General features: G+C 39.3%; 1 long non-coding RNA gene across 1 annotated transcript; it reads right to left on the reverse strand.

The window, feature by feature from the left end:
• Positions 1-19,162: 19,162 nt before the first annotated feature.
• On the reverse strand, positions 19,163-20,929 carry LOC123579701. The gene is made up of 2 exons (XR_006702904.1): positions 20,818-20,929; positions 19,163-19,403 (listed from the first exon to the last, which is right to left on the reverse strand). It is a non-coding gene; the product is annotated as an uncharacterized LOC123579701 (long non-coding RNA).
• Between the last annotated feature and the right edge of the window lie 3,428 nt (positions 20,930-24,357).

Genomic DNA, 24,357 nt, shown 5'->3' on the forward strand with positions numbered 1-24,357 from the left:
ATCATGAGATAATGACCTGAGCCGAAGTCAGACGCTCAACCGACTGAGCCACCCAGGCTCCCCAAAGATAACTTTTTATTTTTTTTATTTTTTTTATTTTTTTTTTTTCAACGTTTATTTATTTTTGGGACAGAGAGAGAGCATGAACGGGGGAGGGGCAGAGAGAGAGGGAGACACAGAATTGGAAACAGGCTCCAGGCTCTGAGCCATCGCCCAGAGCCCGACGCGGGGCTCGAACTCACGGACCGCGAGATCGTGACCTGGCCGAAGTCGGACGCTTAACCGACTGCACCACCCAGGCGCCCCCAAAGATAACTTTTTAAATGGACATTGAATCCAATCCAAATTTCTAAAATGTTTCTAAACTTTCTAACATTTTCTTTCCTTTCCCTTCTAAACATTTTCTTTCCTTTCCCTTTACAGAAATATCCCCAAGAGATCAAACCCATTCATAATAATAAAAATAAAAATTACAATCACACTGCCATACTGAAATACATTTTTTTTTTACCTATAACATTTGCAAAGGTAAACAGATTTGAAAAGATTTGTTATAAGAATATGGGAAAACAGGCACTGTTGTATTTTGTTTAATAGAAAAAATTGATATAGTTTCTATATAGAGAGCAATTAGGCAATATATCAGATTTTTAAAAATTTTTCTTTTAATGCTTTTTATTTTTTTAAGAGAAAGAGCACAATCGGGGGAGGGGCAGAGAGAGAGGGAGACAGAATCTGAAGCAGGGTCCAGGCTCTGAGCTGTCAGCACAGAGCCCAACATGGGACTCAAACCCATGAACCATGAGATCATGACTTGAGCCGAAGTTGGACACTTGGCCGACTGAACCACCCAGGTGCCCCAAGAGTTTTAAATGCAGAACTTAACTTCTAGGAACTTAGCATGCAGGCACACTTGTACATAGGCAAAAGGACATCTGTCCAAGGTTATTCATTGCAGCATTGTTTGAGGTAGCAGAAAAATGGGACAACCCAAACACAATGCAATACTCTACTACCATTAAAAAGAATGACATACATCTATATATAATGATATGGCAGGACCTTTAAGAAAGATGCAAAGGAGTATACATAATATGGTAGCATTTGTGTAAGAATTTTTAAAAATGGTACCTACATATAGTACCTTTGTGATATGTTGACTAGCCTGAACTACATTTCCCAAAATTCCCTTCTCAGTGTGTTTCCAGGTAGGGTGGGCCTCAAGAGACATCTTTGCAGGAGATTTGGAAAGCAGAAAGAAGTCAAGCAGCAACGTTTTGATTTTTATGCTTCCAAGGTAAAAGTGGGCACTCTTGCAGTTCACATGCCTTGTTGTTTATCTGTTGGCACCTCTCTTTAGCCTGCGCCTCAACTGCCTCACCTTCCCTTGGATTCTCCTTCAGTTTCTCCAACTCTGAGCCGTGTGTGTGTGTGTGTGTGTGTGTGTGTGTGTGTGTGTGTGTGTGTGTGTGAGATCAGCTCTGTGAAGGGTACTGGCTTCTTCTGTAGGACAGCCACAACAAGTCAGGGGCAGAGAGAATTGACAGAGGTTCTAATCCATCCTCGCAGATTCCAACTGATGTTCACAGGTTCCAGCTTGCTTGCCTCCTGTTTTATATCTCCATCGTCCCTCCCCAACTGCCTATCCTGTAGACTTCAAGCTCTAGCATCAGATACAAAGACGACTGCCTAGCTGACCTCCTGCAAGTACATCTGAGTAAATCCTTATAACAAATCCATATGGAACATCTAGAACAAATCAGAAATAGGGGATAGTAATTGAATCCAGGGAAGGATAGAAACAAGGTAACTCAGAAGGGGAAAGGAAGGAACACCACTTCCACTTGTGCTTCTGAGTGTGGCACCATGTGAATCTAGTACCGGTTTCAAAAATAAACATGTAAAATGTTTGAAAATTCCTTAAATTATCTTTCTCATATTTGCATGTAGAGATACAGAAATATTTACCCTTTGTTTCTATTCCTTTAAATAGAGTCTGATTTGCTTTCTATATTTATAAAAGGTTTTGCATGTCACAGGGGACTGCAAGGGGAAAAGGGAACTTGTATGGTTTCTCTCTCTAGAACAAGCCCTAAGTGAAAGAGAACAAAGCTAGGATATTGCATCTCCTATGCCCTTTGTCTCTTGCTCTAACACCCTCCATCAAAGGATCCGATTTGTGGGGACACCTAAGACTTATAGTACTGTAAAGCACTTAAAATGCTTTAAGAGAACTAGTCCCTCTTAAGACCATATGTACTATAGGATTAGGTTTAGATCATCAATCAGTTGTGTAACCAACATCAAGTAGACTCTATGAAATGTAGCTCACATCTGAATGGTTTGTTCGGTACACATGGGATCAACCAGACTGCATCTGGTCACAGTTCCTGGAGGTGTTCTTTTGATCAGAATTTTGGAAATAATATAATCTGTCTAAAAAATCAATACAACATAAAGATAATAACTGTATAATTTTATAATCTTTAAGGTATTTCTACACACATTGACTCATTCCTCAATTATATAGTAATAGCAAGTATTAATTATCACATATCAGGCATTATGCAAAAACCTCAGCATCCTCTGGTGAATCCTGAGGGTACCATCATTAACTTCATTTTACAAATGAATGCATTAAAGCTTAAAGACATTGAGACTTACCCAGTATACCCAGGTATGTCTTGCAATTAAAATTTGAACACAGGGAGGCGCCTGGATGGCTCAGTTAGTTAAGCCTCTGACTCTTGATATTGGTTTAGGTCATGATCTCAATCAAGTTCATGAGTTTGAGACCCACATAGGGCTCTGTGCTGACAGTGTGGAGCCTGCTTAAGATTCTCTCCTTCTCTCTCTGCCTCTCTCCTGCTCTCTCTCAAAAGATAAATAAACTAAAAAAATTTTTTTTAAATAAAATAAAATGAAATTTGAACATAGGTGCACCTGGGAGGCTCAGTCGGTTAAGCGTCTGACTCTTGACTTCAGCTCAGGTCATGATCTCACGGTTCATGGGTTCAAGATCCACATTGGTCTCTGCACTGGCAGTGCAGAGCCTGCTTAGGATTCTCTATCTCTTCCCCTCCCCTACTCGTGTGCTCTGTCTCTTTCTCAAAAATAAATAAACTTCTTAAAAATAAGTAAATAAAATTTGAACACAGACCCACTTGACTCCAGAGCCCATGTTCCTCACTAGTTCATGGTACTGTTTCTCATTATAGCCCCCTGTGACAGAGGTAGGTTGAGTTACTATTGTTATCTCTATTTTACAAAAAAAACCCACTAAGGATCCAGAGGGTATATGATTTGTCAAGGCCACATAGGTGAGACAAAGTGGAAATCAAAATAAGAATGTCTGACTCCATGTATAACACTCTGGTTTACTTAACCACAGCTGATTATGATGTGTTTCCATGAATGCATTCTTGTTTGACCATGTATTCCTTACAGAAGATTAGCAAATTCTTCTAACTGTGGACAACTGGAAGAATAGTCTATTAGCTGTAGTAATCCTGTATAATTTTTTTGTTTGTTTGTTTTCATTGTGTTTTGTTTTTCTGTCCTGGACATGTGTTGTCTATTTCTTGGGCATTTCAATGGGCCTCTCAATTGACACAGAAGTTCTCAGGCTTTTGCAATTTCCCTCAGTCTAATTATTGTAACCATTCTCTGCTCCTACAGCTGCTTCTGTAAACAAATTCTCATCACAGTCTCTTCTCCCCTTTTCCATACCGTCTTTGGCAAGGCTTTGGCATCTTTGGCAAGGCTTGCTTTCTTTCAAGTGGCCCTTCTCTGTGCTACTTACACATTCGTGGTAGCCTTTAAGATGTATTTTAAGCTTCTGAATTTTAGGTGGTAATTCCAAGATTTGTTCATGAGCAGAACACTTAAAAATCTCATTGTTAAAGAAGTGAACTACGGAATCAAAATGGCAAGCCAGCAATGCAAGAGTCAGGAGTAACCTCTATGCAAATAAGAAGGAGTAGAGCTGTAGGTGAAAACCTGAGACAGAACCTGTTGTTTTGCTTTTAAAACATTTTTTTAATATTTGAAACTAATAATAAACCACATAAAATAACATACTTTTTAACCCAGGTATCCATCCCCCAGGATTTTCCAAAACTAAAGAAAGTATCAATTAATACATTCAAGAACTATTATTATGAAGTCCAAATAGAATAAATATAAATTTTAAAAAGCATAAATATTAAAGGATACACTTAAACACATCAGAGTGACATTGCTAAAATCTAAAAAAAAGGAGAGAATCATTCCTAGCTCAAAGCAAATAGAAAGAAAAGAAACATTACCTTCAAAGTTACAATAATAAAAAAATTAAAAAATAAAAACAAAAAAAAGTATTCTAAAAAAAAGAAAAACAATAGGGGCACCTGGGTGGCTCAGTCAGTTGAGCGTCTGACTTCAGTTCAGGTCATGATCTCACGTTCATGAGTTTGAGTCCTGCATCAGACTCGCTGCTATCAGCAAAGAGTCCACTTCAGATCCTTTGTTCTTTGTGCCTCCCCACTCACACTCTCTCTCTCAAAAATAAACAAACATTTAAAAAATCCAGTAAAATAAAATAATAAAAGCAAAGTTGCGATAATAATATTGGTGGTTGACCTCTCAACAGAAACAATGGAAACCAGACAGAGGGCAATAGAAACGTATCTTCATAAGTACTGAAAGGATATATCTGCCAACCTAGAAATCTTTACACAAGAAAAATATTCTTCAAAGACAAAAGCCAAACAAAGACCTTTTCCAGAAAAACAGGGATGGGGAAATTAGTCACCTGCACTTAAAAAAGGAAAATAATCCCTGAAGGATACACAAACATGCAGGAAGGAATGAAGTGCACTAGTGTGCTACACTATTGTGTAGCGTAAAATACACAATACGCTAAAATTGTGTATTTTAATTTAACACAATTAAAACAAATGTGTTAATGCACGTTTTAAGGAATATCAGAAAAAAATTATTAGAAATAAGTTATTGAACACCTATTTATGATAAACTAATGAAAGTCATCAAGACAAAATGAAAATTATGTAGATCTAATATAATTAATTTATAATAAATTATTTGAAATATGAGTAAATATGCTGTTTCTCATGCTTAATTTATAATAATGCAGTGCAAGATGTAACTAACCAACATAATGGAGTTTCTTGGAGCCAAGAGTAGGATAAAAGGCATGATTTTCTTTCAGTAAACAGGTGCACATATATGTACTCTAGTGCTTGGCTCTTGGAAATATTTTGTAAATTATGTATAAAATTCAAAAATAATTCCATACACATTATGAGGTAACTCATTGGATTTAGTGGGAAAGAAAAGCCCCTTTGAGCCACTGCAGCAATGTAGGTTGATGACATTGATCCCAGCCATTGTAATAGAAGACAATGCCTTCTATTATTTTTGAAGATTATTTTTGAAGACGGGGAAAAAGAACAATTATGAAACAGGAGGTGGGAAAGAAGCACGCGGGAGTTGCTGGAGTTGCTGGAGGGAAAGTATACATGGAAGTTGAAGTTTTTCTTTACCATCAGCACCCCGGTACCTGGCAAAAGCTTCATATAACCACAAGGATATGCATACTCCCGTTTGAAGACCATTGCTCTGGGTCTAAGGGATTACCTTGTCCCAAGCTGTGCACATTCTCACCTGTACTAGATATTGACAAACTGCTTCTAAAGCAGTGGAATCGGTTTATAGTCCCACAGCAGGAGTTTTGACATAGTACCCCAGCGTTATTCTGATTTTTCCCTGGCATTGTATTTTTGTTTCATTTAATCTTTCCCTGATTATTAAAAGTGTTGAGTATCTCTTCATACGTTCATTGGCAATTTAAGTTTCTTATGTGAATCTTCTCTTTTTTATTATTTGCCTCTGTCTCAATAAGATATATTTACACATTCTGGATACTCATGCTTTGTCATTTACATGCATTGCACATAGCTTCTGCCAGTCCACAGGCAGATTACTTAAACCTTTAAATGTCTCAGTTTCTTTGTATGAAAAAAAAAAAACCCTCTTCAAAAGACGTTAAGCCAGTTAATCCTCAAAATAACTCTATAGGGTATATTTCAAAATTAAGCCCATTTTTCAGATGAGAAAACTTTTCTAAGTTATGCCAAACTGTTTACCAAACAGGTTGTACCAAATTTTTTTCTATCTTCAGAATATACATGTCCTGTTGCTCCATTTGAAATGATCAGACTTTAAAATTTTTGCCCGTATGGTAAGTGTGAAATAGAATCTTTGTTTTTTATTTTGCATTTTCCTGGTAACTAATGAGGTTGAACACCTTTTCATATGTGTATTCTCTATTCTTGGTTCCTCTTCTCTAAAATGCCTGTACATGTCTTTTGCTTATCATTATTGGGTTATTTGTCTCTTTCCAATTGATTCAAAAGTTTTCTTTCTATATTCTGGATACTCGTGCGAGTAACTTCTCCCAGTTTGTGGCTTCTTTTTAAATTCTCTTTATGCTGACACTTGATGAAAGCAAGTTCTTAATTTCAACATAACTTACTCTGATTACCTTTTCCTTTTTGGTTATGCTTTTCTTGAGTATATTACCTTCCTTCCTTTTTTTTAAGTGTATTTATTTATTGTGTGTGTGTGTGTGTGTGTGTGTGTGTGAGAGAGAGAGAGAGAGAGAGAGAGGCAGAGAGAGAAGGCAGGAGAGAATCCCAAGCAGGCTTCACGCTGTTAGTGGGAAGCCTGATGTAAGGCTCAATCTCTCAAAACGAGAGATTATGATCTGAGCCAAAATCAAGAGACAGACACTTAACTGATTGAGTCCCCCATGTGCCCCTACCTTCATTTCACTAAACTTTTCTATGTCATTCTGTTGTAGTATACCTCTTGCAAAAATCATAATCAAATCAGATAGCTTCTTGTCTTTCACTATATAAATTTAATTTGTTTACCTTTGTAACCAGTCATATATTTAGACTTATTTCTACCATCTTATTTTTTTAATTTACTACTTGCAATCCTTTTTACCAGCTTTCCCCGCTCCTTTCCTGTCTTTTGTTGGATTGATAAATTTTCATATATTCACTGTAATTTTAGTATCTACAGATTGTATATCTACCTACATGCTTAGGCTGTCTTAAATATTCAGCATATATTCTTTTTTTTAAATGTGTATTTGTTTTTGAGAGAGAGAGAGACAAACAGAGTGTGAGCAGGGAAGGGGCAAAGAGAGAGGAAGACACAGAATCCGAAACAGGCTCCAGGCTCTGAGCTGTCAGCACAGAGCCAGATGTGGGGCTCAAACCCACAAACTGAGATCCTGACCTGAGCTGAAGTCAGTTGCTTAACCGACTGAGCCACCCGGGCACCCCCAATATTCAGCATATGTTCTTAACCATAAACTTTTTTTTTTTTAATTTTTTAACGTTTATTTATTTTTGAGACAGAGAGAGACAGAGCACGAACGGGGGAGGGGCAGAGAGAAAGGGAGACACAGAATCGGAAGCAGGCTCCAGGCTCTGAGCCATCAGCCCAGAGCCCGACGCGGGGCTCGAACTCACGGACCGCGAGATCGTGACCTGGCTGAAGTCGGACACTTAACCGACTGCGCCACCCAGGCGCCCCAACCATAAACTTTTAATACACTCTAAAATAATTCAATATTTGTATATTTTTAAGGACTTTAGCAGTATATAAAACAAAATAGCCAAAATATTGATTACTGCTAAGCTGGGTGATGGGTTAACTGTATTAAAGGACTTAGTATCCTTAACTACCCATTGAATACACACACACACACACACACACACACACACACACACAAATAATATTATTAAGGAAGAGTTTTATTATTTATCTTTTTTAAAATTGTTTTCCTTTTTAGAGAGAGAGCACACGAGTCAGGTAAAGGGGCAGAAGGAGAGAGAGAGAATCTTAAGCAGGCTCCACACTCAGTGCAGAGCCCAACACGGGGCTCAATCCCACGACCCTGGGATCATGACTTGTGCCGAAATCAAGAGTTGGATGCTCAACCGAATGAGCCACACAGGCACCCCAGTTTTTACCTTTTTTTAATAAAAATATGCAAAAATTTGTTTTGCGGGGGGATTTTTTAGTCACATAAATACATTTCCAGAAGTATTTGATCTGTTCCCATGCTCACTGTTTTTTGGTTGGTTGGTTGTTTTCATATGCTGTGCTTTTCTTCTGAGTTCAGGTTTCTTCTTGATGGAGAAGAATCTTAATAGTCTCTTCAATAAGAGCCTGTGGCAAATTTTTCTCTCCCTTTTTTGACATATAGTTTAACTGGATATGAAACTCTGGGTTGATGGTTACTTTTCCTCAACACTTTCATAATATTACTCCTTTGTCTTCATTGTAGATGAGAAACCAGCTGTTTATTTAATTGTCATTCCTTTGTGGGTAATGTGTCGTTTTTCCTCTGGCTGCTTTTAAGATTTTCTGTTTATGATGCAGTGTCACTATAATGTGCCTACTATGTGGACTTAATCTCATCTCTACTGCATATTTCATTTTTCTTCTGGAACTCCTATTAGAAATGTCTGAAATTATGTCTGGAAAAAACGTCTGGAACTCCTATTAGAAATGCCATCCAGAATGTATCCTTCACATCTTTAACTGATTGTTCATATTTTCCTTTATTTGGATGCCAGGTGAATTCCTCAGCATTCTTCCAGTTTACTCACTGTCCAATTCTTCCTGACCTAGAGTTTGTCCCAGCTATTGACTTCTCTTTCAAGAACTATTTTTTATTTCTGCTTACTTTTGTTTCTTTTATAAATATTATTCCTTATTTTATCCTTTTGAGGAGGTGACATTTAAGTTGAGAAAGTTGAAACCATGTGAAGTGACTGGTGTAGAGCATTCTAGGCAGGAAAGAATAGCTTTGGAACTAGACATTTCTCCCCCCCAGAATTGTCTGGTCCTTAGCCAGCATTTACTTTCAATTTGACCTATGTTTATTATATAAACATAGCTGGTTGTAACTCAGCATGGGGACTGAATCTGGAAGCTTTTGGTGTGAAACTTCTGAGGGACTGACTGGGTTTTGGCATCATTTAGCATAGAAACTCTGACATGTAGAAGCTTTACTTGCAGTAGGTCAATTGAGCCATATTGTATCCAGGGATAAACATGGCCATGAGCTGACTAAGCAACAAAATGCATGGTTTTGGTTGGAGTAAATAACACAATGCAAGATTTATTTCTATATTAATCATGTGCTTTATAGAAATCAATAAAATAATTGTATAAATATAAACAAAACAGTTAAATGTCATCACTTAGCATTGTCATGATTATATATAAAAATGAAAACTTGGGCGTCAAAATCATGTAGCAATACTCACTTACAAAAATGTCATAGATGATCTAGATACTCCAAACTATGTTTATACCAATATTTTTTAGAATATGACTTAATTTGCAACAACAACAAAAATTTTAACCCCTGTTAGAACTTGAATATCCCCAGTTGTAAAACTATTTCCCTCTCAGCCCCTGTAGATGGGGAGATATTTTGGCTAGTGGTGGTAGTAGACAACCCTGATGTCCTTTTCCTTATGCCATATCACCTTTGCCTCTTTTCTTCCTCTTCCATTCCTCCTTTTGGCCAAGTACCATTCTTACAGCTGCCTGCTTTGAACCAGAGTCTAGTGTTGTCTTTTCTGAATGGAAGACTAACATATCCACCTATCTTGCATTATCTAATGCAGTGAGCTTTACCATCAACCTGTTAGGTTGTCACTTCTCTAGGGCTCAGCATACTGAGGCATAACTAGGTAAGGCACTCTCCTTGGTGCAACCATGCAGTGTGTCTACACATAGCCCAGCACAGTGGACCCACTAGCTGTATGTATGCCCTCTGCCAACCACGGAATCATACTGAACATTTTCCTATTAACAGTGTCGTCTTTGTCTAGCATTCATCTTCCTCATTTCTCACAGTGCTTCCTCTAAAGTAAAAAATATTTATATCAAAAAAGGCTGATTACTGGATACTGAGCTTTAGATGTTTAACTCTGCCCTGAAACTCCTTGACAAAATATAAGTGATATTAAGTTTTTCACATTCTCGCATTGTAGAAGAAGAACTATCTTCCTTTGGGGTGTGGCTAATTTTGGTAAGTCTTTTGAATGAAATAATTCAAATACAGAAGTTGTTTCCACAAAAAGAGAAAGCTCTCTCCAATCTATCCTCAGGTGGAAGTTAGTACCTTGAATGTGATGTTCACTTCCTTCAAGAGAACAACATCTTAGGTAAGTGGAAATGTTTTTCAACAAAGAACCTGCTGTTTCAAGTTCAATATACTGTTTCAATTCATTATCAAAAGCCATATAGAAAGAATGTTTAGTGCCAAGGAAATCTATGGTCTGACGAACCAACAGATGAAATCAAATTCACATTTGAAAATATTTCTTCTATTTGTTTAGGTACAATTTCAACAACATTGACTTTTGAAATAAATACAGCCTGCCTAAGATAGGATGAAAGTACTCCTCAGTGAACTTCCCACAGCTTCTAAGGTTTCCCATAGCCTAAAGGGCTGGCATGCTGTGGTCCCTGATATCTCCTCCAACCACAACTTGTTTCCTATGCCACTTGCTAATTTTGTTCTAGTTCTACCAGTCTTCTGTTAGCAACTAAAGCAGGTCAAGCTGTTTCCTATCACAAGGCCTGCCCAGAGTATCCTTCTGCCTCCTCTCATCTTAACTATCTCCTCAAAGAAGTCTTCCCTGACCACCCTGTCCCAAGTAGGTTGTCTACCTTAGTCCCTGTGTATTTCCTACATTCGGTGTATGTCCTGCATAGCACTAATTAGAGGTTTCAAGATTCTTATTTCTCGGTTATTGATGGTCTTTTCCCCACCCTAGAATGTAAGCCCCATGAAGGTAGGAATCTAATCTGTCTTTGTTCCATCCCTAATCCCTCTGTGCCTGGTACAGAAGTCTACTAGCCAATGGCATCTTCCTGATACAGCCACCTCAGATTTAGAAGAATAATAAATGTTATTCAAACAATAAGGGCACAGATGCCTATCTGAATTTCATGTAGAATTGACTATAACACAGAATTTAGGATAGTCCTAAAGCCACAAATCCTGGACTTTGGGTTTGAAATTTTAAATTTATTTTTATTTATTCTGAATGATAGCCACTAGAGGGAGACATAGCCAAATACTATAGTCTCAAATTCTATAATTTTTCCATTAGAATTTTTGAAGACCTGCAACCTAACCCTCCTCCCAACTTCCCTGAAAGATATCCATTCAACTTTTTATTATTTTTAATGTTTTATTTATTTTTGAGAGACGGAGAGCATGAATGGGGGAAGGCAGAAAAAGAGGGAGACACAAAATCTGAAGCAGGCTCCAGGCTCTGAGCTGTCAGCAGAGAGCCCCACACGGGGCTTGAACTCAAAAACTGTGAGATCATGACCTGAGCCAAAGTCATACACTTAGCCGACTGAGCCACACAGATGCCCCATCCAACTTCTTTTAAACCAAACCCCCCCCCCACACACACACACAAACACACACACACACACACACACACACACACACACAAAACAAAAATAAACAAACAAAAAAAAAACAAAAATAAAATCAAGAAATCTCAACCCAGTGGAACAGACTATTCTACAGCTGGGTACCACTCATTTAAAAGGTCCTCTTGTCAAAGATGGCAGCACAGTAGGAGGACCCTAGGCCTACCCAGGCCCTGAACACAGCTAGATAGCCATCAAATCATTCTGAATACCTGAGATATCGACCTGAGGACTGATAGAATGGACTGCACAACTAGAGGAAAAAAAGAGGCCACATCGAAGAAGGTAGGCAGTACAGAGATGTGGTTTGGGGGAGAAAAGATCAGATTGTGGGTGCCACAAAGGGAAGGGAGCCCTGGTCGTGGAGAAAGGCAGAAAAGAGAGGAACACACAGGGATGTGCACAAGAAGAACACTTCCACAAAGCCATTGGCTGGAAAAATAAGAGGGGATGATTTTCATGAGTTTTTGCAACCAGCAGGGCTCAAAGACTGGAGTTTTGGAGGTCCATGGGCTTGGTTGGGATAGAGACTTGAGGGCACTACCTTACTTCTGAGAAGAAGCAGGCAAGAAACCCTGGGGCAGACTGCATGATCTGAGAAGTCCCTGGGGCACACAGGGAGTGAATGTTCATACTTTATGGAGCGCATCTGTGAAAGGTGGCATTGCCTTTCTGGGGACAAGGAAACCAGCAGAAACCATTTCCCTCCCCCGCCCCACAGCATAGGTGCAGAGACACCTGCTAAGGGCCTCTAACTGGGACACTGGCTGTTGAGCCTGTTTTGCTCCAAACTCCATGCCCCTGCGATCTGCCACGACTGCCCTTCTGGGTCAAAACTGCATCAGTCCCAGCTCAGTGAGACCCTTTCCCAGAGGACCAACGCAGATCCCTGCCACACCAGGTCCTTAAAGTATGGAGTTTTAAAAGGCATCAGGCCTGGCTGGGGTAGAGAGCACTGTGCTTCTCCAGGCAGGCAAGCGACCCAGAGACAGACACTGTGAAAACAGCAGTCTGAAAAACACCTAAGACACATGAGGCTAAGGTATTTTCTACTCAGAAAGAAGTTTTCTGACTGCAGCAAGCAGTGACTCCCTCTCCAGAGACAAAGGGGCAGGCTGACGCCATTTCCCTTCCCCCCTCACAGCATAAACTGACTTCAGTAAGCTGCACAACCCCAACACTGACTGCCTAACCTGCATAAACAAACTCATGCCTACCTGTGCTTTGTGGGTACTTCTTTTCTTGGGCAAGGGTGCCTAACAACCAGCACAATGGGCCCCTTCCCCAGAAGACCAGCACAAAGCCCCTCACACACCACGTCTACTGACCATTGAGTTCTGCAAAGCTTCAATTCTAGTGGAAGGAGCATACATCTCTTTTAACAAGCAGACCAGAGCACACCTAGTTAAACTCACCACATTCTGCCCAATATTCATATATTCCCTGCTGAAGGCAAGGACAGCCTCTGCAGACGACTGACCTGAGTTATAGAACAGAAAAAAACACAACAGGAGAGTGCACGTAACACACCAGAGACACTTACTGAAGTGCCAGGCCCTGGATATTATATGATCTCTACTTCAAACAGGAATCAGGAGCTTCAAACTCAGGAGCAGGAAACATAACAGGCTTTTCTAACACAGAGAAGAAGACAGAACTTGAGACAAAATGACAAGATGGAGGAATTTATCCCAAAAGAAAGACAAGAAAAAGTCATGGCCAAGGATCTAATCAAAGCAGATATGAGTAATATGCTTGATGCAGAATTTAAAGCAACAATCATAAGTATACTAATTGGGCTTGGGAAAAGCATGGAAAACACTGTGGAGACTCTTGGGAAAAGCACGGAAGACAACACGGAGATAAAACAGCTAAAAAGATTAGGACCAAAATGAAAAATGAGACTTAAAATTAAACTTGAAACTGACTGGATATAATGACCACAGGATGGAAGAAGCAGAGGAACGAATGAGTGATACAGAAGATAGAATTATGGAAAATAACAAAACAAATAATAATAAAAGAAACGTGGCAAGCCAGAAGGTAGTGGCATGACATATTCAATGTGCTGACCAAGAAAAATCTGCGGCCAAGAACACTCTATCCAGCAAGACTATCATTCCAAATAGAGGGAGAGATGAAGAGTTTCTGACATAAACAAAAATTAAAGGAGTTCATGACCACTAAACCAGCCCTGCAAGAAATATTAAAAGGGACTCTTTGAGTAGAAAGGAAAGACAAAAAGTGACAAAGACTAGAAAGGAGTAGACAAAATCTCCAGAAACAAGGACAAAACAAGAAATAAAATGGCACTAAGTACATATCTATTAGTAATTACTCTGAATGTAAATGGACAGAACACTCCAATCAAAAGACATAGGGTGTCAGAATGGATTAAAAAAAACAAGACCCATCTATATGCTGCCTACAAGAGACTTGTTTGAGACCTAAAGACACCTACAATTTGAAAGTGAGGGCATGGAGAGGCATTTCTCATGCAAATGGATGTCAAAAGAAAGCCAGAGTGTCAATACTTATATCAGATAAACTGTATTTAAACCAAAGAATGTAACAGGAGACGAGGAAGGGCACTAGATCACAATAAAGGGGGCTATCCAACAAGAAAATCTAACCATTGTAAATATTTATAGCTCCAACTTGTGAGCATCCAAATATATACAACAATAAACAACAAACATAAAGGAACTTGTTGATAATAACACAATACTACTAGGGGACGTTAACACCCCACTTACAATGATGGACAGATCATCTAAGCAGAAAATCAACAAGGAAACAATGGCCTTGAATGACACACTGGACCAGATGGACTTAACAGATATAGTCAGAACATTCCACCTTAAAGCGGCAGAACACACGTTCCTTTTGAGTGCACATGGGACATTCTCCAGAATAGATCACATGCCAGGTCACAAATCAGGCCCCAACAAGTACACAAAGACTGAGATCATACCATGCATATTTTCTGACCACAATGCTATGAAACTGACGTCAACCACAAGAAAAAAATGGAGAGAACATAAATACATGGAGGTTAAACAACATGCTACTAAAGAATGAATGGGTCAACCAGGAAAACTAAGAAGAAACTTAAAAATACATGGAAACAAACAGAAATGAAAACATGACAGTCCCAAACCTTTGGGATGCAGCAAAAGCAGTCATAAGAGGGAAGTACATAGCAATATGGGTCTACCTCAAGAAGCAAGAAAAATCTCAGATAAACAACCTAACCTTACACCTATTGGAGCTGGGGGGAGGGGTAAAACCTAAATCCAGCAGAAGAAGGGAAATACTAATGATTAGCACAGAAATAAATGATATAGAAACTAAAACCACAATAGATGAGGTCAGTGAAACCAGGAACTCGTTCTTTGAAAAATTAACAAAATTGATAGCCCCCTAGCCAGACTTATCAAAAAGAAAAGAGAAGAGGCCCAAATTAAAAAATCACAAATGAGAGAGAAGAAATAGCAACCAACACCACAGAAGTACAAACAATTATAGGAGAATATTATGAAAAATTATATGCCAACAAATCGGACAATCTGGACAAAATGGATAAATTCCTAGAAACATATAAACTACCAAAACTGAAGTAGGAACAAGTAGAAAACTTGAACAGGCTTATAACCAGCAAAGAAACTGATTAATAATCAAAGATCTCCCAACAAACAAAAGTTCAGGACCAGATGGCTTCACAAGGGAATTCTACCAAACATTTAAGGAAGAGTCAACACCTATTCTCCTATAACTGTTCCAAAAGATAGAAATGGAAGGAAAACTTCCAAATTCACTCTGTGAGGCCAGCATTACCCTGATTCTAAAACCAGACAAAGACTCCACTAAAAAAGGGGACTATAGGCCAATGTCCTGATGAACTTGGATGCAAAAGTTTTCAACAAAATACTAGCAAGTCAAATCCAACAGTACATTTAAAGAATCGTTCGCCACAATCAAGTGGGATTTATTCCTGGCTTGCAAGGATGGTTCAATATTCGCAAATCAATCAACACAATACACCACATTAATAAAAGAAAGGATAAGAACCATATGATCCTTTCAATATTTGCAAATGACATGCAGAAAGGGCGTTTGACAAAGTACAACAGCCATTCATGATAAAAACCCTCAACAAAGTAGGGTTGGAGGGAACATACCTCAACATAATAAAAGCCATACGTGAAAAACCCATAGCTAATATGATCCTCAATGGGAACAACTGAGATCTTTTCCTCTATGGTCAGGAACAAGACAGGGATGTCCGCTCTCATCACTGTTATTTACCATAGTACTCAAAGTACCCAGCCTCAACAATCAGACAACAAAAAGAAATGAAAGGCATCCAAATCAACAAGGAAGAAGTCAAACTTTCACTATTTGCAGATGACATGATACTCCATGTGGAAAACCCAAAAGACTCCACCAAAAATTGCTAGAAATGTTACATGAATTCAGTAAACTTTCGGTCTACAAAATTAACGTAGAGAGCTATTACCTTTCTATGCACCAATAATGAAGCAGTTGAAAGAGAAATCAAGGCAATGATCGCATTTACAATTGCACCAAAAACAGTAAGGTACCCGGGAATAAACCTAATCAAAGGAGTAAAAGATCTGTACTCTTAAAACTATAAAACACTGATGAGAGAAATTGAAGATGACACAGGAAATGGAAAAACATTCCGAGCTCATGGTTGGAGGCACAAAGATTGCTACCCAAAGCAATCTACACATTTAATGCAATCCTGATCAAAATACCACCAGCATTTTTCACAGAGCTAGGACAAACAATCCTAAAATTTGTATGGAACCACAAAAGACTCTGAATAGTCAAAGCAACCTTGAAAAAGAAAAGCAAAGCTGGAGGCATCACTATTCTGAACATCAAGTTATATTACAAAGCTGGAGTGATCAAGACAGTATGGTACTGACACAAAAACAGACACATAGATCAATGCAACAGAATAGAAAACCCAGAAATGAACCCACAACTATATGGTCAACTAATCTTCAACAAAGTAGGAAAGAATATCTAATGGAAAAATGACAATCTCTTCAAAAAATGCTTCTGGGAAAACTGGAGGGTGACATACAGAAGAATGAAACTGGACCACTCTCTTACACCATACACAAAAATAAATCAAAATGGATGAAAGACCTAAATGTGAGACAGGAAACCATCAAAACCCTAGTAGAGAACACAGGCAGCAACCTCTATGACATTGGCTAGAGCAACTTCCTACTAGACATGTCACCGAAGGCAAGGCAAACAAAAGCAAACATGAACTTCGTTAAGATAAAAAAACTTCTTCACAGCAAAGGAAAGAATCAACAAAACTAAAAGGCAGCCTACAGAATGGGGGAAGATATTTGCAAATGACATATCTGATAAAGATTTAGTATCCAAAATATATACAAACTTATCAAACTCAACATCCAAAAAACAAACAACCCGGGGCGCCTGAGTGGCTCAGTCGGTTAAGCGTCCGACTTCGGCTCAGGTCATGATCTCACGGTCCGTGAGTTCGAGTCCCGCGTCAGGCTCTGTGCTGACAGCTCAGAGCCTGGAGCCCGTTTCCGATTCTGTGTCTCCCTCTCTCTCTGCCCCTCCCCTGTTCATGCTCTGTCTCTCTCTGTCTCAAAAATAAATAAACGTTAAAAAAAATTAAAAAAACAAAAAAACAAAAACGAACAACCCAGTTAAGAAATGGGCAGAAGACATGAATAGACATGTTTCCAAAGAAGACATTCAGATGGCTAACAGACATATGATAGGATGTCCAACTTCACTCGTCATCAGGGAAATACAAATCAAAACTACGATGAGATATCATATCACACATGTCAGAATGGCTAAAATGAACAACACAGGAAACAACAGGTGTCTATGAGGATGTAGAAAAAAGGGAACCCTCTAACACTATTGGTTGGAATGCAAACTGGTGCAGCCACTCCGGAAAACAGTATAGAGATTCCTCAAAAAGTTAAAAATATGACCCAGCAATTATACTGCTAAGTATTTACCCAAATGATATAAAAATATAAACTTGAAGGGATACATACACTCCAATGTTTATAGCAGCATTATCAACAATAGCCAAATATGGAAAGAGCCCAAATGTCCATCAAGTGATGAATGGATAAAGAAGATGTGGTGTATATATATACAACAGAGTATTATTCAGCCGTAAATACATTGAAATCTTGCCATTTGCAATGACAGAGCATTATGCTAAGCCAAATAAGTCAGTCAAAGAAAGATGAATATCATATGATTTCATTCATATGTGGAATTTAAGAAACAAAAGAGAAGAACATAGGTGGAAAAAGAGAAAGGCAAACCAGAAAACAGACTTGTAAGTTTAGAGAACAAACAGGGTTATTGGAGGGGTGGTGGGCGGGGGGATGGGTTAAGTGGGTGATGTGTATTAAAGAGGACACTTGTGATGAGCACTGCATGTTATATGTCAGTGGTAAATCACTAAATTCTACAGCTGAAACTAATACTACACTGTATATTAACTAACTGGAATTGAGATAAAAACTTGAAAAAAATAAAAAAATTAAAAGTCCTCTTGTCAATCTATTTGTAACTGTCCCTCCTTGCCCTCCTCCTTTCCTAAATCATTAAGAAACTGACACTCTCTTGGCCCCTGTTCTAGGCCTCATTGTCGAGAATATTTTTTGAAACTTTGCAGATGGCTGATCCTAGCATGCCTCACACCCTTTTCATCCTTGGCCAAGATGTAAAGTACTTGTGTTTTCTTTCCTTTGACCCACTGGCCCACTGCTCCCTCCCCCAAGCTTTATACTTTGCCCTGTTCCACAGTAAATGCACTCCTCAACATTGTCAACTCCCCACTACCCCATTAAGCCTCTCCATCCTCTTGCCCTGAAAGTTGGCTCTCCTGAAAGTGTAGTTACCCTGCATCGCCTCTAGCGAAGGGGCTCATTCTCCCAAGTTCCCAATACCACAAATAGAACTGGCATTCATTCTTTTGCCAATGCCACTCTCAAAGCACCACTTCTCTTGTTTGTGCAATCCTGCTGCTCCACTGTCACCAATATACAAGGCTTTAAGTTCTCGTTTCCATCCAGTACCATCCCTATTCTGTGTAGCTTTAGCAACCATGTAAACAACAAGTCTTTACCTTAACCACTTTCTTCCACCAACACCTGAGACCTCACATTGGACCTCAGATTTACCCTAGTAATTGTCTCACCAGCTCATTCATACCCCCTCACACCACACTTGTCCTTCACTCTCATTAAGATGTCCAGGGTATCTTTGCCCACATAGCTCAGGCTTGTCACCTCTCTTCTTAGCCATCCTACCCTCCCCACTACTATTTTTCCACTTTAATATCCTTAATCATTTATATTTCTCCCCCAACTTCTCCCCTGGCCAAAAGTGCAACTGAATAAAGCTAACTGTTCTCCTTTTCTGCTCCCTCACTAATCACTGCTGTGAAGATACCAATAGCAAATATTTACTGACAACTGTATTAGGTAATACTATTGTTACCAACATATTACAAATGAGAAAAATAAAGCCCAGAGGAAATAAGTAAATTGCCATAGATCACATATCTAGTAAGCCAGACAATTTGCTTTAATCAAATGTCTTTGAAATATACAAAGCAAAAATTGATAGAACTACAGGGAGAAATTGACAAATTATCATCAAAGTGGAAGATTTCAGTTCACCTCCCCAGATCATTGGTAGGTCAGGCATTCAAAAACTTAGCAAAGAGGGGTTCCTGGCTGGCTCAGTCAGTACAGCATGCGAGTCTTGATCTCAAGGTTGTCAGTTCAAGCTCCACATTGGACCTACAGCAAAAAAGCAAAACAAAACAAAACAACACACAACTATACAACTTGGTATAGAAATACATGATAAGAAAACACTTAGGAACTTTGATTTAGTGGACATATATGGAGTCCTGTCTCTAAAAATTAGCACATATGGTATATTTACAAAAATTTACAATAAGCTAGACCAGTTATTCTTAAAATTTTTAGTCTCAGGAACCCTTTTATAGTCTTTTTTTCTTTTTGCAGTTTGGTAATCTTTATTAAAAGACTTAAAAATGGAGGAGAGAGCTAAGATTGTGGTGGAGTAGGAGGACTCTAAGCTCATTTCGTGCCTCGAACACAACTAGATAATTATCAAATCATTTTAAATACCCCAGAAATCAACCTAAGACTGACAGAATAAACTGCACAACTAGAGAAAGAGAAGAGGCCACATTGCAGAAGGTAGGAAATGCAGAGAAGCAGTTTAGGGGAGAAAGGGATCATGGGTGCTGCAGAGGGAAGGGAGCCCTGGTCGTGGAGAAAGGAGAGAAGGAGTGGAACACACAGGGATATGCACAAGGAGAACCCTTCCCAGAGCCTTTCCCAGAGCCATTGTCTGGGAAAATGAAAGAGGCTGAATTTTATGAGTTCTTAAAAATAGTGGGGCTTAAAGATGAATTTTAAGCTTGGTGGGCTTGACTGGGGTAGAGCCCTGAGGGCACTGCCCTACTCCTGGAGGGAAGGCAAGCAAATAGCCCTGGGGGTGAGGGTAGATGGTGTGTAAACAGCAATCTGAAGAACACTTGGGGCACAGAGAGGAAAATCATTCACTCTTCTTAGAGCACATCTCTGAGAGGCAGAGTATGGGAGATGCCTCTTTGGGCACAAAGGAGAGGGCAGACACTATTTCCCTCCCCCTGCCTCCTCAGCATAAACACAGAGCCACCTGCAGGAAGCAGTGCATCACAAACACTGGCTGCCTAATTTGCTTATGCCAAGTCCCATGCCCCTGTGCTCTGGCGCAAATGCCTTCTCCATCTAGCTTGCAACTATCCCAGCATGGCAGGACCCTCCCCCAGAAGACCAGCTCAGGCTCCCACCACAGTCCATCCCTAAAGCCTGGAGTTTTAAAAGTCAGCAGGTCTGGCTGGGATACAGCCCAGAGGGGACTACGCTGCTTCTGGAGAGAAGGAAGGCAAACAACCTGGAGGCAAACTGTGAAAACAGTGATCTGAAAAACACCGGGGATGCACAGGATAGGTGATTACTCGCATTCTCAGAATATTTCCCAGAAAGGCAGCATGCACAGTGATGACTCTTGGGAACAAAGCAGCTGGTGAGTGCCATTTCCCTCTCCCGCCCCTCAGCATAGAAACAGAGCCACCTGTAGTAAATAGCACAGCACCAGCACTAGTTGCGTAGTCTGCTTACACAAGGCCCCACACACCTACACTCTGTCGCTACTGCTCTTCTCTTTCAAATTTTCCTCAGTCCCAGTGCAGAGGTCCCCTTCCCCAGAAGGCCAAAAGAAACCCCTGCCCACACCATATCTCCCAACCAGAGTGTTCTGCAAGGCCTCAGTTCCAGTGGAAGGAGCATGTCTCATTTAACAAGCAGACCAGAGCACACCTAGTTAAAACTTGCCACATTCTGGCCAAAGTTCAAACACTCCTCATTGCAGTCAAGGAAAAACCTCTGCAAATGACTGGCCTGAGGGATAGAGCAGCCAAAACAAAACAAAACAAAACAACAGAGCACATGCAGGACACACTACAGACACTCCCTGAAGTGCCAGGCCCTGGACACTATATGACCTCTTCTTTATAAAGCCATTACACACAGGAGCAGGAAATATAACAAGCTTTTCTAACACAGAGAAGAAGAGAGACTCAGACAAACTGCCAAGACAGAGAAGTCATCACAAATCAAAGAACAAGATAAGGTGACAGAGATCTAATCAAAACAGGTATAAGTAACAAGCCTGATGGAGAATTTAAAGCAACAATCATAAGGATACTAGCTGGGTTTGGGAAAGGAATGGAGGACTACAGGGAGGCCCTTACTGCAGAGATAAATCAGCTGAAAAACAAGAGGGCCAAAATAAAAAATGCAATAACTGAGATTGAAAATTAACTGTATGTAATGATCACAAGAATGGAAGAAGCAGAGGAACGAATAAGTGATAAAGAAGATAGAATTATGGAAAATAACGAAGCTGAAAAACAGAAAAAATTCACAAAAGTACATTTAGGGAACTCAGAAACTCCATCAAACATAATAACATTAGTATCATAGGAGTCGAGAAGCAGAAGAGAGAGAAAAGGGGATAGAAGGATTCTCTGAGGAAATTATAGCTGAAAACTTCCCTAATCTAGTGAAGGAAACAGATATACAGATCCAGCAGGCATAGAGGAGGTCCATCAAAATCAACCAAAGCAGGCCAAAACCAAGACATATGTAATTACATTTGCAAAACACAGTGATAAAGAAAAAACCCTAAAAACAACAAGACAAAAGAAGTCCCTAACTCACAAGGGAAGACCCATAAGGCTACGTGCAGATTTCTCAACAGAAACATGGCAAGCCAGAAGGTAGTGGCATGACATATTCAATGTGCTGACCAAGAAAAATCTGCGGCCAAGAATACTCTATCCAGCAAGACTATCATTCCAAATAGAGGGAGAGATGAAGAGTTTCTGACATAAACAAAAATTAAAGGAATTCATGACCACTAAACCAGCCCTGCAAGAAATATTAAAGGGGACTCTTTGAGTAGAAAGGAAAGACAAAAAGTGACAAAGACTAGAAAGGAGTAGACAAAATCTCCAGAAACAAGGACAAAACAAGAAATAAAATGGCACTAAGTACATATCTATTAGTAATTACTCTGAATGTAAATGGACAGAACACTCCAATCAAAAGACATAGGGTGTCAGAATGGATTAAAAAAAACAAGACCCATCTATATGCTGCCTACAAGAGACTTGTTTGAGACCTAAAGACACCTACAATTTGAAAGTGAGGGCATGGAGAGGCATTTCTCATGCAAATGGATGTCAAAAGAAAGCCAGAGTGTCAATACTTATATCAGATAAACTGTATTTAAACCAAAGAATGTAACAGGAGACGAGGAAGGGCACTAGATCACAATAAAGGGGGCTATCCAACAAGAAAATCTAACCATTGTAAATATTTATAGCTCCAACTTGTGAGCACCCAAATATATACAACAATAAACAACAAACATAAAGGAACTTGTTGATAATAACACAATACTACTAGGGGACGTTAACACCCCACTTACAATGATGGACAGATCATCTAAGCAGAAAATCAACAAGGAAACAATGGCCTTGAATGACACACTGGACCAGATGGACTTAACAGATATAGTCAGAACATTCCACCTTAAAGCGGCAGAACACACGTTCCTTTTGAGTGCACATGGGACATTCTCCAGAATAGATCACATGCCAGGTCACAAATCAGGCCCCAACAAGTACACAAAGACTGAGATCATACCATGCATATTTTCTGACCACAATGCTATGAAACTGACGTCAACCACAAGAAAAAAATGGAGAGAACATAAATACATGGAGGTTAAACAACATGCTACTAAAGAATGAATGGGTCAACCAGGAAAACTAAGAAGAAACTTAAAAATACATGGAAACAAACAGAAATGAAAACATGACAGTCCCAAACCTTTGGGATGCAGCAAAAGCAGTCATAAGAGGGAAGTACATAGCAATATGGGTCTACCTCAAGAAGCAAGAAAAATCTCAGATAAACAACCTAACCTTACACCTATTGGAGCTGGGGGGGGGGGGGTAAAACCTAAATCCAGCAGAAGAAGGGAAATACTAATGATTAGCACAGAAATAAATGATATAGAAACTAAAACCACAATAGATGAGGTCAGTGAAACCAGGAACTCGTTCTTTGAAAAATTAACAAAATTGATAGCCCCCTAGCCAGACTTATCAAAAAGAAAAGAGAAGAGGCCCAAATTAAAAAATCACAAATGAGAGAGAAGAAATAGCAACCAACACCACAGAAGTACAAACAATTATAGGAGAATATTATGAAAAATTATATGCCAACAAATCGGACAATCTGGACAAAATGGATAAATTCCTAGAAACATATAAACTACCAAAACTGAAGTAGGAACAAGTAGAAAACTTGAACAGGCTTATAACCAGCAAAGAAACTGATTAATAATCAAAGATCTCCCAACAAACAAAAGTTCAGGACCAGATGGCTTCACAAGGGAATTCTACCAAACATTTAAGGAAGAGTCAACACCTATTCTCCTATAACTGTTCCAAAAGATAGAAATGGAAGGAAAACTTCCAAATTCACTCTGTGAGGCCAGCATTACCCTGATTCTAAAACCAGACAAAGACTCCACTAAAAAAGGGGACTATAGGCCAATGTCCTGATGAACTTGGATGCAAAAGTTTTCAACAAAATACTAGCAAGTCAAATCCAACAGTACATTTAAAGAATCGTTCGCCACAATCAAGTGGGATTTATTCCTGGCTTGCAAGGATGGTTCAATATTCGCAAATCAATCAACACAATACACCACATTAATAAAAGAAAGGATAAGAACCATATGATCCTTTCAATAGATGCAGAAAGGGCGTTTGACAAAGTACAACAGCCATTCATGATAAAAACCCTCAACAAAGTAGGGTTGGAGGGAACATACCTCAACATAATAAAAGCCATATGTGAAAAACCCATAGCTAATATGATCCTCAATGGGAACAACTGAGATCTTTTCCTCTATGGTCAGGAACAAGACAGGGATGTCCGCTCTCATCACTGTTATTTACCATAGTACTCAAAGTACCCAGCCTCAACAATCAGACAACAAAAAGAAATGAAAGGCATCCAAATCAACAAGGAAGAAGTCAAACTTTCACTATTTCCAGATCACATATAGAAAACCCAGGAGCACCTAGGTGGCTCAGTT

Source organism: Leopardus geoffroyi, chromosome A3, assembly GCF_018350155.1.
Source record: "Leopardus geoffroyi isolate Oge1 chromosome A3, O.geoffroyi_Oge1_pat1.0, whole genome shotgun sequence".
Lineage (NCBI taxonomy): Eukaryota > Metazoa > Chordata > Mammalia > Carnivora > Felidae > Leopardus > Leopardus geoffroyi.